At 40.8% G+C, this 15495-nt stretch overlaps 1 protein-coding gene across 6 annotated transcripts in view; it reads right to left on the reverse strand.

The window, feature by feature from the left end:
- The window catches only part of NBEA (neurobeachin), a 579373-nt gene that overhangs the window by 472785 nt on the left and 91093 nt on the right, over window positions 1-15495 (reverse strand). The window lies entirely within an intron of this gene.

Consider the following 15495-nt stretch of genomic DNA (forward strand, 5'->3'; position numbering starts at 1 on the left):
TTCATGAATAGAATATCAGTTAAGTCCACTCTAATCCATATTCTATTCCTCCATCCTGTGGACCTTGGATTGGTTGTGTCCACTCCACATCTCTTTCAAGAGGGGGCTTAGATTCCACATGGATGCTGGGTGCAATCCTCCTGCTTTCAGTTGTAGGCACTCTTGGCTCCATGGTGTACAGGTAACATCCTGACAATGTTGTGGAGAAACTGGAACCCTTATGCACTGCTAGTGGGAATGTAAAATAATGCAAACACTTGGTAAAACAGTCTGTTAGTTCCTCAAATGGTTAAACTTTGTATCATATAACCCAGCAATTCCAATCCTACGTATCTTCCCAAGAGAAGTCAAAACGTATTTCCACACAAAAACGTGTATACATATGTTCACAGCAGCATTATCCAGAATAGCCACAGGATGGAGACATCCCAAAGATCCACCACGTGATAAACCATAGATCCACAGATCCAGTGTCGGGAAGCTTGGAGAATGTTCACTTAGGGTGTAGCTCAGCAAGTCAGAGTCTGAAAAGCAGTGCAGAGAGCATCCTCGTTGGAGGACTGCAGCCTTAGAAGTTGGGTGCAAGGTAAGGGGTGGCAGAACACCAGTAGAATGGGGTACTTGTCTAGGGGGAGCTCCCCGTCATGGGGTGCAGAGCAGAGCAGCTGAGTGGGATGGCCGTCTAGCAGGAGGTGAGGGTGACCAGTGCCAGAAGCACAGGGTTATCTGCTGAGAGGGCAGCCCCAGTGGGAGTCAGCGTAGAAGAGGGTGCCCACAGGGAAGGGAAGGGAAGACTGAGGAACTATTCCAAGATGTGTAAATTAAAGTTACATTCTAATGTACGTGCAACAAACTGGGTCTTTCTGCTATAAAGGGCATTATGGGACGATTAACAAAACTTTCCTGGGGTCTTAAGATTAGATGGTAGTACGACAGCAATGTTAATTTCCTCAGTTTAGGTTTTATCAAAATTCAATGTCCCTCTTTGTAAGAACACTTTAAAATATTCAGGTATGATGGCACATCAAGTCAGCAACTTCCTCTCAAATGAAAGGGTAAGGAAAAACAATTCTCAGCAACAAGCTTGCAATATTTCTATAAATTTTATTTTAACATTAATAAAAGAGAGAAAAAAATAAGTGAAGAAGGATATAAAGATTCAAGAGAAAGTCACAACTAAAGATAAACAAAACAGAACATCTCTATCTTCAAATCGCTGAAGAAAGTCCTTGCATAAAAACAACAAATTTCAAACAACATAAACCTTAACTGAACTATAAAAAGATGTGGAAAAATATCTAGTGACAGGGAGAAAAGGCCTGGAAAACAATGTTCTCAGGTTTAGGACACCAGGGGAAGGCTGGACACTGCCCAGAAGAGAGAGGGACAAAGGAAAAGAATCCCTAGGGCAAAACTGTGAGTGAAAGCTGCAAAAGCAGCTGCCTGGCCTGAGTCCTCCCTCACCTAAAAACAATTCTGACTTCTCAGGCCACAGGGCCAGTGGCTACAGACAAAGGGGGCCGCAGGGACCCACCTCCACAGGAAATGGGAGAGAGAGGGACTCATCTAAGGCTGACTCAGCTTTTGACCCACAAATCTGGTCTGCTGTGTCCCACAAGCCCTTCCAGGCCAGGCGGGACTGTGCCATTGTTTGCCCTGGGAGCCAGCAAGGGGCTAAAGAGAGCTGATCAATCAATCACGCTCTCTACTGACCCAGACGGGTTGTTGAGAACACAGAGAATGGAATTATTTCCTACCTGGGAAGGGGGCGAGGGGGGAGTTGGCAGGGAAGGCTGAAGAAATGCCTCTGAGAAAGTGTGAATTACAAGGCTCTTAGCCTCCTGCCAAAGAATGCCTGCTCAGGGACCAAGGAAGCACATGTGAGGAAATTAAAAGCAAAACTTGAGAGGCTTTTTCTGACCTTTACAGCCTCTGTCCCCAAGGCCTAAGAAGTGAATCTGCCACCCATTACTGAGTCCGGGGACCAGATTTGAGCAACTAACAAGGACAAATCCTAAAGACCCAGAACGGGTTGAACCAAGAATCAAAGAACAGCAATAACTTGCAGCCTCCCACCTCTAAATCCCTACAACAGAGAGAGAAATTAAGCATCTGAGTAAACTACCATCCTAATCAGATGCCTAGATATCAGCCAAAAACTACAAGCCATACGAAGAAAATGGAAAAAAATGGCTCATGCAAAGGAATATATCAAAGCCCCAGATGAGACACAGGATCGGAGGCAACTAATCGAGATTCATACAGATTTCCAAAATCACATTAATGAACTGAAAAGACAATATGGCTGAAGAGATAAAAGTCATCACAGAGACACAGAGTGAACACAAAAAAGAGGTTGAAAATTTGAACAGAAACTAACAGAACTTATGGGAACAAAAGACAGGATAGATGAGGTCAAAAACACATTAGAGGTGTACAACAGCAGGCTAGACATGATGGAAGAAAGAGTAAGTGACAAAGACAGAATAGCTGAAATTGAAGAGAGAGAACAGAGAGTGAAAAGACGGAAAATATCGTGCGAAGGCTCAGGGAGTTGAAGGGTAACACGAAATGTGGTAACACTGACGTCACGCTAAACCAGATAACTAGAGGAGAAGAGGAGGGAAAAGGGGCAGAAAGACTGTTTGAGGATATAATGGCCAAAAGTTTCCTCTCATGAAAGAAATGAACTTACAAGTCCAATGAGTGCAACATATCCCAGTCAGAATAAATCCAATTAGATGCATTCCAAGAAACATACTACTCAGAATTTCAAATGTCAAAGTTAAAGAGAAAATTCTGAAAGCAGCAAGGGAGACGTAAACCATCACATACAAGGGATACAGTAAGACTCAGTGCAGGTTCCTCGCTAGAAACCACGGAGGCAAGAAGCAGTAGTAGGATATAATTAGGATAATGAAAGAGAAAAACTGCCAGCCAAGAATTTTTTATCCAGCAAAATTGTCCTTCAAATATGAAGGTGCGTTTAAAATAGTCACAAAAAAGAAAATACTACAGAGAGCTTACAGCCAAAAGAAAAAGACAGGAGACAGAAGATTGGAGGAGTACAGAAGGTGAGAATAGCAGAAAAGATAATCAAAAGAGTAAAAAGACAAAAATAAGATATGACATATGAAAACCAAAGAATAAAATGGTAGAAGTAAACAACGCATTTACAGTAATATCACTGAATATGAATGGATTAAACTCCCTATCAGAAGATACAGGCTGACAGAATGGATAAAGTAACATGAGACATCCATACGCTGCCCATAAGAGACTCACTTTAGACCCAAAGATACAAAACAGCTGAAAAGTGAAAGGTTGGAAAAAGATACTCCACCCAAACAATAACCAAAAATGAACAGTAGCTATACTAGTATCAGACAAAACAGACTTTAAATGCAAACAAGTTATAAGATACAAAAGGCCATTATATATTAATAAAAGGGACACTCCACCAGGAAGAAATAGCAGTCATAAATACCTATGCATCTAACCAGAGAACCCCAAAATACATGAGGCAAACTCTGGCAAAACTGAAGGGAGAAACAGACATCTCTACAATAAGAGGTAGAGACTTTAACATACCACTCACATCATTAGACAGAACTAGACAGAAGATCAACAAGCAAGCAGAGAACTTGAACAGTATGATAAACAAGCTAAATGTAACAGACATATACAGAACGTTGCATCCAAATCAGTAGGCTATACATTCTTCCCAAGTGCTCATGGATCTTTCTCTAAGATAGAACACATGTTGGGGCACAAAGCATGTCTTAATAAATAGAAAAAGGCTAAAATTTTATAAAGGACCTTCTCAGATCATAATGGAATGAGTTGGAATGAGCTGCAACGTGAGTGGAAGTGGCTCAAACAGCTGGGCACTTACCTCCCACATGGCAAGTCCCGAGTTCGGTTTCCAGTGCCTCCTGAGGAGGACGAGCAGACCATGAACAGACAGACAAGGGAGCCATCTGAGGGGGGATAAAAATTTAAAAAGAGAAAAAACTTATGGGATACAGCAAGGCAGTGCTGAGAGGGTAATGTATGGACCTAAACACCTATATTTAAAAAGAAAGAGCTAAAAATCAAAGATCTGACTGAACAACTGGAGAAACTAGAAAAAGCGCAGCAAACCGCTCCCAAAGCAAGCAGAAGAAACAATAAAGATTAGTGAATAAATAAATGAAATTGAGAATAAAAAACCGATAGAGAAAATCAACAAAACCAAAAGCTGGAATAGAAGGAATATTCCTCAGTGTGATAAAGGCATACAAGCAAAACCCACAGTCAACACTGTACTCAATGGGGAAAGGCTGGAAGCTTTCCCTCTAAGATCGGGACCAGGACAAGGATATCCGCTGTCACCACTGTTGTTGAACATTGTGCTGGGAGTTCTAGCTCCAGCAATTAGACAAGGGGAAAAAATAAAGGCATTCAAGTAGGAAAAAAGGAAATAAAACACTCACTATTCACGGCTGACATGATCCTAATATTTAGAAAATTCTGAAATGTCTTCAACAAAGCTACATAAGCTAATAAATGAGTTCGGCAAAGTGGCAGGATAGAGATCAACACAAAAAAAATCAGTACTGTTTCTGTACACTAGTCTTGAACAGTCTGAGGAGGAAATCAAGGAAAAAATTCCATTTACAATAGGAACAAAAAGACTCAAATACCTACGAATCAATTTAACCAAAGAAGTACAGGACCTATATGCAGAAAACTATAAAACTAAAAGGTATCAGGAAGACCTAAACAAATGGAAAGACATTCTGTGTTCATGTAGTAAAGACTAAATATCATGAAGATTTCACTCCTACCCAAACGGATTTATAGATTCAATGCAATACCAGTGAAAATAATAAGTCTACTTTACAGAAACAGAAAAGGCAATTACCAAACTTATTTGGAAAGGAAAGTACACCTGAATAGCCAAAAGGATTCTAAAAAGGAGGGCAATTTGGGAGGAATGTTACTGCCTGACCTAGAAACATACTACAAAGCTACAGTGGTAAAAACAGCAAGGTATTGGCATAAAGATAGACACATCGATAAGTGGAATAGAATTAAAAGTCCAGAAATAAACCCTCACCTCTACAGCCAACTGGTTTTTAACAGACCTACCAAGTCCATGTTAACAGGACCAAACAGTCTCTTCAACAAATGGTGCTGGGAAAACTGGATATCCATTACCAAAAGAATGAAAGAGGACCCCTATCTCACTCTCTACACAAGAATCAACTCAAAATGGATCAGAGACCCAAATATAAAACCCAGGACCATAAAACTCCTAGAAGAAAATAAAGGGAAACATCTTAAATATTTGTGGTAGGTGCTGATTTCTTGGACCTTACACCCAAAGCATGAGTAAAAAAAGAAAAAGTAAATAAATGGGATCTCCTGAAAATTACACTTTTGCACTTCAAAGGACTTTGTCAAACGGGTGAAGAGGCAGTCAACTCAAAGGGAGAAAACATTTGGAAATCACATGTCTAAATAAGGTCTAATTCCATGATATATAAAGAGATGCTAGAACCTACCAATAAAAAGTCAAACGACCCAACTAAGAAATGGGAAAATGATTTGAACAGACACTTGTCCAAAGAAGAAATACAAATGGCATGAAAAAAAAACACATGAAAAACTGTTCAACATCACTAGCGATTAGGGAAATGCAAATCAAAACTATAATGAGATATCATTTCACATCTACTAGTTTGGTCACTATTAAAAAGTCAGAAAACAACAAGCATTGGAGAGGATGTGGAGAGATAGGAAAGCTTACTCATGTTGGTGGGAATGTAGGATGGTATAGCCACTGTGGAGGACTGTTTGGCAGTTCCTAAGGAAGTTGAATATGGATTTGCCACAAGACCCTGCAATACCAGTACTGGGTATATACCCAGAAGAACTGAAAGCAGTGACACCAACAGACATCTGCACACCAATGTTCATAGAGGCATTATTCACAATTGCCAAAAGATGGAAAGCAACCCAGGTGTCCATAAACTGAGGAATAGATAAAGAAATTGTGGTGTATTACATGATAGAATATTATGCAGTGGTAAGAAGAAATGAAGTCATAAATCCAATGACAACATTCATGAACTTAGAAGACATTATGTTGCGTGAAGCAATCCAGACACAAAAGACAAATACGGTATGACAGTAGTATTATGAACTAAACATACTGTGTAATCTTATGGACTCAATACCTTGCATATGGGTCACCAGAAAATAGAATGAAGTTAGAGAATGGAAAGTTGAGAGTTAACTTGTGCATAATTGGTAAAAACGATGAGTGTAAGTCTTTGGAAATGAATAGAAAAGGGAAAGTACAACATAATGTTTGTAACCAGCAGTGCTTTTACACGGGTATTGCAGTGGTTGAAAGGGAAAGTATAAGGTCACGTAAAGTATTAAAAGGAAAGCTAAAATGTAACCTGGGACTGTACAGCACAGTAAAACCTCATCTGAAATATGAATACAGGTAACATTGCATATATAAGACTTTTTCTTTGGAACTGTTTTTCTTTGGAACAAATGTATGTTAATATCAAAACAACAACAGCACCACATTATGCTAAGTGAAAGAATCCAGTAACATATTTAAAGACATTCAAAGAAATAAAAGGTTTGTCAAAGATTTTATAGCCAGGAAAAATGGCTTTCAATTGTAAAGGCCCCAATAAACAAACATCTAAGTGCAGTTGTTTTGAAATGGTTCCCATGAGCCCTTCCTAAGGAATCTGCTATAAAATGCACCTCACACTGACAAAACACATCAAAGTCAGGAATAAGATGAACCTTAAATATATACTTACAGGAGCACCATGATATGGAAGCAACAGGAAGCGAGAACAGTATGTAACAGAAATGAACACAACACAGAAAGGTATGGCCAACTCCTTTGCATGAAATGCACTCGGATGATACAAAACCGAACAACTGCACTTCCCAATGACAAAACATTACCTACATTTACATTAAACACAATGCTTTGCTTGGAATTCTGAAAGAACATTACCTTAAGTGAAAGTTTTTCCACCTCTAATATTAAGGCGCTATAATCAAGATCGTCTGTGACTTCCTCACTGCTAAATCCAGCAGCTACCTCTCTGTCAATTTATTCCCTGTCAGAGTATCTGGCAAGGTCAAGAATTCCCTCCTCCTTTAAAGATGCTGCTTTCTCGCCTTATTCTCTGGCTCTGTGTTAATTTCCCTTTGCCTGCTCCTCCCCACACCAGTCAGCCTGTGCCCTGAGCTCAGTCCACGAGAACTGAAGCCTGTCTCTGCTTTAAATCCCATCTGTCAGGGTAAGGCTATCTTTGTATCTCCAGCCTGAACTCTGCCCCTGCACTGCAGACTTACTTGACTTTCCATTTAGATGTCTAGTAGGCACCTTTGAGCTGTGCCCAAATCCAAAATCTTAATCTCCCTGCCCAAAAGTGTTCCTTCCCAGTCTTCTCCATCGCAATAAATGACAATTCTATCAATTCAGCATGTTCAAGCAAAAATTCTTGAAGCCATCCTTGAATGTTTCATTTCTTTAATTTTTTTAAAAATTTTCTTCCCCTCCCCCCATTCGCTGTGTGTTCTCCTGTGTCCGCTTGCATTCTTGTCAGCAGCATTATGAATCTGTATCTCTTCTTGTTGTGTCATCTTGCTGCGTCATACTCTCCATGTGTGCAGTGCCACTCCTGGGCAGGCTGCGCTTTTTTTGCATGGGGCAGCTCTCCTTACAAGGCGTACTCCTTGTGGGTGAGGCTCTCCTACACAAGGGACACCCCTGCGTGGCACGGCACTCCTTGCGCACATCAGCACTGCGCATGGGCCAGCTCACCACACAGGTCTCCCATATGGTAGGTGGATGCTCTATCAGTTGAGCCAAATCCGCTTCCCTGTTCTCTCACTCTCTTATACCATATTCTCTGTGACACAAAATCCTGGTGGCTTTACCTCCAAACTCCAGACGTTATTTTAGGTATACTTTATCCAAAGTCCTACCAAATCCAGCTGCTTTCCACTGCTACCAGCCTTGTCATCTTTTGCCTGAGTGAAGCAATGACCTCCTACCCTCCTCATTTTCAATGCTGACTCTAATAAACAACAGCCACCAGGGTGTTTCTTTTAAAACTGCCATCAAGCCAGGTTACTCACTTGCCAGTCTCCAATGGCTTTCCCACTCACGAGCAAAAATCAAAGTACTAACCATCACCCAGGAGTCTCCCGCTGAGCTCTGAGTCCATCTCCTGTCACACTCGTCCCTGCTCCCTCTACCCTCGCCACACTGACACTCCTGCTCTTCTTTAATCTGCCAGGCAGGCTCCCCTCTGTCTGGGCACATGTGCCTGCCTTCAGCTCCGGCCCCTTAGGTCTTCAGCAAGACCTGCTCTGCTGACTTGTCCCATCTTTTGCACACACCTTATTTTCCTCATAGCATGCTGCACTGTTTCTCTTTGCCATTTAGTTTTGCTTGTCTCCTCCCACAGGAGACACAGGTTTGTGTCTGCAGGGTTCACAGGAGAGCCCAGGGCCAGCAGGTGTGCTCCACAAGGAGGAGGGAAGAATCAGCAGCTGCGTCCTAGTTTGTATTTAGCCCACCTTGCTTCAATCCGTCTGCATTAATTCGTTTTTCCTTTCAGTTGTGTACGTGTTACCTTTGATTTGCAAGAGAGATGTACAGCAGTTGCTGTGGGGAAATTAAAGACTGGATACCTATTTACACCAAGGTCAAAAGACATAAGACTCTGACTTTGTAATTTCAGTTTTGCTTTCCGGTTCCAATCAATACCTTTATATCCTGGACACTCTGAAAATGTGAAAACTTCATAATCACACAGGTTCATGCATACTTTACTCTCCAGAACCTTTCTATTACAGTTGTCGTATGTATCACAATAAACCACAAAAGACAGTGTAATGATCCATGCTTGACTCAACTGTATATATTTTAAAGAAATTAAGAATATTTTATTTTTACCCATATGCTTATCAATTCTGATATTCTTCATTCACTCCTAGTGATCCAAATTTCTCTCTTCCTTATGTACAGTGGGTCTAATAGCAACAAATGCCCTTAATTTGCCTTTATAATAACACTTTCACACTGAATTTTTCCTTTGAGAGCATTAAAGATTTTGTTGGCCTCCATGGATTCCCTCTCTCCTTCTGGTATTAACCTCATAAAGTAAATCATTTTATTTCTGATTTTATATTTTTCAATCTAAAATTTTCTCTTGATTTTTTCCCTATCTTTTACCTGTTACAGCTCCCTTTACAGTCCTCGTGCAGTGACCAGCACGGAGGTTGTCTTGGGGTGAGCAGCTGTGGATTTTGTCTTCCTCTGAGAATGAGCACATCCTCCTACATCTTCATAGACTGATAATGGTGGGTCAACTGCTGGACATCACCATCTATTACCAGCTTTTGCCCTGCTCAGGCATGGCTTCAAGAGTTAGCCAGAGATTCGGGCTGTTTCTTAAATACAGCAATCAGACCTTTTCTGCACATCTTTTCAGGAACTGCCCCTCCAGCTCCATTTAGTCTGGTTGCCCCAGTGCAGCTTACCCTAATTTTTCTGGCCAGAAAGTTTTCCTACCAGAGTAAAACTTGGGGATCTCAGTCTCTGCTGATGATTTGTTCCGTCTTTTGACACCCCCCAATGCTGCCTGATTTTATTGTGGTTCTTTGTGGGAAGATCAGGGTGTCAGGAGTTCAATCCTCCAGAAAGGGATCGGCATCCCTCCAAAGTGATTTTTAATCCTGGAGAGTGTTTTGTACATTTTCTCTCATCAGTCAGGCCTTTATTATAATACAGTAAACTGATAAAAACCATTATGCTAACCTTTTCTTGAATGGAGGACAGAGCATGTCAAATCCCAAAATATCTCACAGTGCAGACCAAGCACCTGCCATGAGGCCACATGACAGCTAGGAAACGTTCAGTAATCATTAGAGAATACCAAAACTTTGTAGAACTCTGTCTTGCGAGCTTATGTCAAAAGCCCACCTTACATTCACGCAGGATTTCGTAACTGTGCAGTCCTTCAATAACCCCAGGAAAATGGGGGTCTTCACAGTCAAGTTCACCATCATCAGAGTCTGTGAAGTCGGAATCTAGACGCAGGTGCCACGGGACAGGGTGGAATAGGGAGCAGGGAGTTAAGGCTTAAAATGCAGTTTCTGATGGGCCCAAGGGGAAAGTTCTGGTTTCGAATGCTGATGCTGGTAACACAACACTGTGAACGTAATTAATCGCACTGAATTATGTATTTGAACGTAGCTAAAGGGGCAAAATTTAGGTTGTACAAATGTTACTAGAAAAAAAATTAAAAATAAAAAAACCCATGAATCAGCACAGCACAAAGAACAAGTCCCAAATTAAACCATGGACTATAGTTAAAAGTATTATTATACCCAACGAACATCCAAACATTTTTATACACCCTATATACATGCCCTGGATAATTCCTTCCCAACCATGTGCCCCCCATCAATAGCACCCCACACCAGCATTCCTCCCCTGCCATAGTTGACCACTCTGTGGTCCAAAACGTCTTAAAAAACAAAGACTATTACCAAATTCAACTAATAGGAAAATGAAATAGTAATGATAGGTTTAAAGATTAGAAATAGAATACTTATTAATTTCGAAAAACTAAAATAGAGTAAAAATAAATTGGGGTATTAAAAAATGAAAAATATCACAAAACTTTCTTTTTGACATTTTGCCTTTTATCACTGTAATAGGTGTTGTCCTGTATGTATAGGAAAGGCAATTTCTTTCATTCCTTCCTCACTGTCTACATCCTTTTACTTTTTTTTAATTTTTAATTTTGTCTTCAAAAAAGTTTTATATCACAGTAAAGTCACATATATAATATAGGGGACTCCCATATATCAAACATCAAACCCTTTTCCCCCTTCCCCAGCAATGATCTTTTACATGTTCATGTTACATTTGCTGCAGCTGATGTACAGATATTGAAACACAGCTACCAAACGTGGTTCCATTTTGGTTTACATTATGGTTTTTATTTTAGACTATACAATTTTCTAAATTTTTAGTTACATTATGATTTACATGATGGTTTACATTTTAACCTATAGACTTTTATACATTTTGAGTGAAATTTAACATGTCCTATTTCCATATATTGCACGATCTTGTGTAACACTTCCATGGCCCCCCAGTTACCCCTGCTTCCATCTATTCTATTCCTCTCTCCCCCTCCTTTCAGGGCCCACAGTGACAACCAACCTTCAGTGCTTGAAGGTCCAGATTCACAGATATTTGCAACAATGCTGAGGGCTTGACATACTAGACTGTCCTCCCCCATTGGGAGCCACCAACTCTCTCAAGAGAAACAATTTCCTCAGTTGGAGAACATCAGGTCTCCCCAGCATGTGGGTACACCTTCCCACTCAATGTATGGGTTCTCACCCAATGATATAACACACTATAATAAGATGAGTACTCAACACACTCCCTAGAAGACTGCTCCTGTGACGGGCACCCCCACCCCCCACCCCACAAGTACCTTAAACACATAATCCTTCCTTATTATATTTTCTAAAGAGTTTTCTCAACATTATAGTTTCAACTACATACCCAACAATCTCCCATATTCAGCTGTTCCCCCAATTCCTTAGGGCCATCTGACCCACCTCTTAACCCTAGCCCCGCGCAAGCCTGCAAAGCCTCACCCAATAATATCCCTATGTCCCTGTCTTATCCCTTCCCTGTACAACTGCTTACCTCTACTTTAAAATAGATTTCACCCATGTAGGTGTCAGCTCACAACCATCCTCTCCCTCCCCCCCACCCCCCAATTTCCTGTAAGCCTATCATCCAGTTTCTAGCTCTCTGAGACAGCTTGGTTCATTTCATATCAGGGAGGTCATGTAGTATGCATGCGTTGGGTATTTTTCATAGTAGTTACAGTTACAAATGGCAACTGGTGGAGTGCTGAATTCCTAGCCAGGGGAGCTCTGTCACATTCCCCAATGGAACAGCAACAATCCCCCAAGGGCAAGGGTAAAGACCAGTGAAGGAGAATGGTCCAATGATGAGCCCTTGAAACTGATGACTATGCTTATGAGCTTGTGTGCCTGAAATTTCAACTAGGCCTAAAGCTGCAAGTGCCTAGGATTTACCTCCTGAGACCCTCCACGTTGCTCAAATGTGGCCACTCTCTAAACCAAACTCAGCATGTAAATGCATTACCTTCCCCCCAGCATGGGACATGACTCCCAGCAATGAGCCTCTCTGGCGCTGAGGGATTACTACCAATCACTAAAACTAGTGATTCAACTAGAAAAAGACCTTGAATAAAAGGAGAAAATAGTAAAGACAAATGAGTTTATATGGCTAAGAGTCTTCAAAAAGTAGTCAGGAGGTTATCAGAGGGGTCGCACTTACGCACGCCTCAGCAGGAAACCAGAGACAGCCAAAGCAGATGCAACCCAAGGTACTGGTGCTCCTGAGGGCTATGGAGTCACACAGGTTCTATGGTCACGGCAGATGGCTCTGGAGTCCAGTGCCTTGCGAGTGGGCCCTACTTTGTAATTTGTGTTGCTGAGTGTGATGGAGTTGGACTCAGATGTGACCTCTCTACACATGCCTCTTCTGTCACTTTTACTGAACCTGTGGTTGGCGAAGGGGTTGGTGTATACTCAGGGGACTTGAATCTCTGGACTGGCCATGTGCCAGCTGGACCCTGAGCCTCAGTAAAATGGCAACTCCTATTATCCAGTTCGCTGGACTTACTCAGGTCAGCTAACAGAAAAGTGAAGATGGTCAACCACCACAACAGAGAACTGAGAGTGTCTACAACTGCAAGTAGGAGAATCACATCCATCAACCATGTGGGATCTAAGCCCCCTCTCGATATAGAGGTGGAGTGGACATCACCATCCCAGGGTCCACAGGATGGAGGAATAAAATATGGATTAGGATGGACTTACTGGTATTCTACTATAGAACTGTTGTGACTAGTAATGGAAGAAACTGTAGCATTGATATGGAGAATGTGGTCATGGTAGTTGATGAGGACAGGGAGAGGGAAAAAGAGATGTGATGTGGGGGCATTTTCAGGACTTGGAGTTATCCCTAAATGATACTGCAGGGACAGATGCTGAACATTATATCGCCTGCCATAACCCACTGAAAGTACTGGGAGAGAACATAAACTACAATGTAAACTATAATCCATGCGGTGCAGCAGTGCTCCAAAATGTATTCACCAAATGCAATGAATATGTCACAATGATGAAAGAAGTTGTTAATGTGGGAGGAATGGGAGGGTGGGGTGTGGGGTATATGGGAACCTCTTATATTTTTTAATGTAACATTTTTTTGTGATCTACATATCTTCAAATAAAACAATTTAAAAAAAATTTTTTTAAGTACTACAAAATGTGCTTCCATCAACTATAATGAATACACCACATCAGTGCAAGATCTTCTGTAAACCCACAACTTCTCTAAAACAAACAAATAAATAAATGGGCATTCCACAGAAAGAAAATTATCTAGCGCTATGGTTAACAACAGGTCAAACTCATTTGGGACATGCTCCATTGTGTGTATAGTTTGCCGATATTATTTTGGGGGAATCAATTTATTTTATTTATTGCAGGGCCCAGGTAGTGACATGCTATCTTCATTAAGTTCAGAATAACATAAAATAATACAATTACAGAAAGTTCCGTATAACTTGAGACAATAAATGTAATGCGTTATCACATACCATTTAAATTTCCCTTTATCTGTGATTTAATCCAAATTTCAACCAATTATTATATCCTACACACCATGAAAGTTCATCTGCACCCTCCACGTGATAGCCCTCCATACAAGAAGCAACCCTGCCTCATCCTCCACAAGGAAAGCACGGGAACCGCTCGGGGTTGGCCCTGTGGGAATACGTGCTCTGCAGGGGCATCCCCCTCTCATGCTCCTCACTCTCCCAAAGTTTGGAGAAAACTTTTCATGTCAAACAACTGTGAGGTATTTACAAGATGAAAACTGCCCAAGTATCCCAAGAGTTACATTCAGCCTCCTTTGCTGACCACAGGGTGCCTCGTGGGCACCCTCACAGACCGCAGACCTGCAAACCGCAATCCACGACTTCTGCACATGATGCCCAGAGCCAAGCGGCACCTTCCCCACCAGTACTGGCATGGCTGGGGCTGCCCTGCTGTCTGTGTTTGGGGGCCAGGCATCACAGAACCAGATGGCATGGGGGCTTTCCCCCACTGTCACTGCTGTTAGGAAGACTCGGACAAGAGCCACTGACAACTCAGAGGTTCTGCAGAGTTCCTGCACCTTTCTTAACGGGAATTATGTAACTGCTTATGGTTGGCTCTTTTTCCATTGTGCTGCCAGGCAGCTCCATCAATTTTAAAATTTCCCTCTAGAAATCATATAGGATCCTATCATTTGCATTTCTGTATTTTCTTGATTTCCTACTTTTATTTGTATTTCGTTGGCTTGATTCTCACTCCATTTAGTATCATTTTGAGAAAAATGACTTCAAATATTTTGCGTAACAATACAAAGTAGTAGGAAAGGAAGGCAGACTGCATGTTCATTCAGTTGCTGAGTCACAGAAGACTTCCGGGCGGAGCTGGTGCACAGCAGAACCCAGAGTCACACACAACAGGAGGCTCCGGAAAGAAGGTGTTCTCCTAAGCACCAATCGATGTCAGGGCTGGTAGAGCAAACCGAGCGATATGGACAAAAGACCACGGCATGTATTTTCACTTTGACACAAAAATGACGTTTTCCTTATCATTATGGTTATTAAAATCACTGGAACTACAAAGATCTTTAATAAGGGTAATGTAATGTAATTTTTACATGTTCAGTATAGACCACAAAAATAAAAACAGTAATAGCAATGCAAAATTTAAAAAGCAAAAGAAGGAATTTTTTTTATTATCTAGGACTCCTTTGTGATAAGACAATTTTCACACTATTTAATCACTAACTTTTAAAAAATTAACAGTACTTCAATATAAGTTATGTAATCCCTAAGAATTATAATTACTTTAGCTTACAATACATAACGCCTTCTCAAAGCCAAATAGTTTGGGATGTCAAAATTCTTTCAATCTGATTGAAATTAAATCCTTATATATATCCATAACCAAGTGTACTACACTTAGAAACTAAAATTTTTTTTAAAAATCATTCAGATAATAAATCTTGCCTTAATATAACAGGTTATTGTAAGCAAATTACAATAAGTCTTCATTTTGGAAGTAGAAGAAAAAACAGAAAACACAATATATCATATTAAAGAATTGGTTTTACAAAATGAGGACACTCACTGCTGCACTCACCTCCTCACCTATTCCAAAGGACAAGCAAAGAAAGAGGCTAAAATTGAATAATTTCAGCAATATATATAGCATTTTATACTATTTTCCTTCTCAGTCTTTATTCTTTCCAAGTTACCTCTAACATGAACAATGACA

This window comes from Dasypus novemcinctus, chromosome 15 (genome assembly GCF_030445035.2).
Source record: "Dasypus novemcinctus isolate mDasNov1 chromosome 15, mDasNov1.1.hap2, whole genome shotgun sequence".
Classification (NCBI taxonomy): domain Eukaryota; kingdom Metazoa; phylum Chordata; class Mammalia; order Cingulata; family Dasypodidae; genus Dasypus; species Dasypus novemcinctus.